General features: G+C 32.2%; 1 protein-coding gene across 3 annotated transcripts in view; it reads left to right on the top strand.

Annotated features, from left to right (window-relative positions):
- Nucleotides 1–2,500, top strand: part of Rab6 (RAS oncogene family member Rab6) — a 53,777-nt gene that overhangs the window by 1,231 nt on the left and 50,046 nt on the right. The window lies entirely within an intron of this gene.

Genomic DNA, 2,500 nt, shown 5'->3' with positions numbered 1-2,500 from the left:
ATCTATATTGATTTAAAAGATTTCTTCATCCTAGAAATTCTGGTAATATGCATCAGTATTAAGTAAAAGAAATGATAAAAATCAATATTCTAAGAAGAGATGCAAGATGATTTGCTATGACAAGTTATAATCTGTGACCAGATGTTTTAAAGATTCCAGTGACAAATGACAGATTGGTAACAATTTCAGGTTTAGATTTGAAGGAAATTTGGATATAGGTCTATTTAAAAGTTGGATTTGATTATAAAAGTGTAATTATCTATATATGCAAGAATGCATTGGTATATATACAGAGAAGGTCCAGGTTAATGAGGCAAGCAATTTTGGTATCAAGGATTATGTTTGACGTCTAGTGTGTATTTACTTCATGGAAACACATTATAAGAACAATTTTGTCTCTGATAGCTGGGAAGGGTATAAAGTATACCAAGAAAATTGTAGGATAAACAACAACAAATTAGTAGTGATATTTGCATGCTTATAAATACAACACAAGATTCATGTGTGTTTTCCAGGTAACCACAACCCCCTGCAATCCTTATATAGGGGTTATTTTGAGGCTCTGTGTGCTGCTATGATAGTGACATAGCTTCAAAGAAGCATTGCAACCTCCATGCCTTCAGTGCTCTAGAAAGCCCAACAAACCATTTGCACACTTACTCTTGCAAGATTGATCTAGCACTAGCTCCTTAAGGAGCTCTGCAAGCTCCATTATGATATGTGCCAGTCAAAATACTACCAATTTTATGGCTATTGATGATTTCCATGAACTGAAAGTACTATATCCGAGGAATATACATAAGCAAACTGATGAGAGCAAAATATTTGATATCGGCAATCCGAATCTGCTCTTAATTTATACTTGCCGATACTACCTGTGATAGATCCTTTTTATTGTAGGTCTTGATAGGTGTGAAGAAGGATATTATTCACATTCTCATCATTCACATTTTCATTTGCAATATCTATCCAAAAGTTACTGCAATTATGTTCATTTATTATGATCATGAGCATGAAATTTAGTATTTTATTTAGGATATGACGAATATTTTTTAAAAGTGATATTGAAACTACAAATATTTTTATCATATGGAAAATGTATATAACTCCATGTATGTAAGGAGTAAGAATTACATTTTATAAGCAAAACTGGTACTAAAAGTCTTTCAGGAAAATTGGAAAGATCATGCATTTGCAAAGCACTAAACATTGTGTATATCATTATGCAAGTGCACAGGAAAATAAAGATTTTGCGGAGATATTAGTGTACTTTCCATCTCTTGTCTGGCTTATTCCATTATTTTTTAAACAATATATGAGAAGCCAGGAAATTAAGAGGAAGCCTCATCTCCAGCAAGGAATTACATAATTTGCATGATTAATAATGACTTATAAATAGAGCAGCTCATGAATATTTCTTTTTACTTTGCTGTTTTTATTCTTTAATTATGCATACCTTGTTGCATATCCATGTTTTGGGGATAATCATAACATTGATTGTCATATGATCGCAAAATACTAACTGTTAGTTAGCACTGTTAGTTAACATGGCAATTACAAAAACATTTGAATTCAGAGCCCAGCCAAAAACATGTTACAATGTTTACCTAGTTTTGGTTAGTGTCATATTATGCTTTTCAAATGCTGACTTTCCGGCTAACAGTTTTATTGCTGGTATGCATGTTCACAATTTGCCCTCATCATCACAAAGATGGATAAAGAAACTACCTCAGAGGTACAACTGAATGCAAAATTTATCGTGTGTGGAAAGCATTTCTTTTAGCAGAATTACTATCAGTCTGAAGTTTGAAGTTTGTTTCTAGAAAGAAGAATTTTATAGAAAAATAGAAAGAAAAATTAAATAAGATGAATAAGATGATAATCACTTTAAAATAGAATTTTCCCCTTCTTTTGAGGAGTTCAATTAGGAGATCTACAACAATCATATTTTTTAGCTAATCTCAAGGATTGGACCTCAGTTAGTGTGTTAATTTTCAGATTATCTATTTTACTGTTAGATTACCTGTAAAATTTATAATTCCTCATCTTAACTTCATAATATTTATGGCTTTTCAAAAATGTTGTTTATTTCAATCACATTATTGTACACTTGGCCACAGGTGTTCCAGATAATCTAACTTGTATGTTTTCTGTCAAGTGAGCTGCTAACACTGCCTTAGGGATGGGTACCTGTTTTATGTCTGGTCACTTTACAGTTCTTGGTATTCGACAAGGCTCATTATTTCAACTTATATATATATTTTTTTCTGAAGGATGTTAAAGGATGGACATTATATGCTTTAGACTTAGAATACCTAAGCAATAAAGCGAAGTAGAGGTATTTGTATTAAGGATGGAATCCTCAACCTACCATTGTACCAGCCATTTTGAGAGAGCAAAAGACACACCTATTAAAGGCAGTTTAACAAGAGGAAATTCCAGTATTATTCATGTACCAAAGATAAAGGTGAACTTGCCTCGCCTTTGGTATTGTTCTCTC

The sequence above is a fragment of the Penaeus japonicus genome, unplaced genomic scaffold, assembly GCF_977035675.1.
Source record: "Penaeus japonicus unplaced genomic scaffold, GWHDUDI00000001_assembly GWHDUDI00000020, whole genome shotgun sequence".
Lineage (NCBI taxonomy): Eukaryota > Metazoa > Arthropoda > Malacostraca > Decapoda > Penaeidae > Penaeus > Penaeus japonicus.
This window is presented reverse-complemented; position numbering and strand designations above follow the sequence as displayed.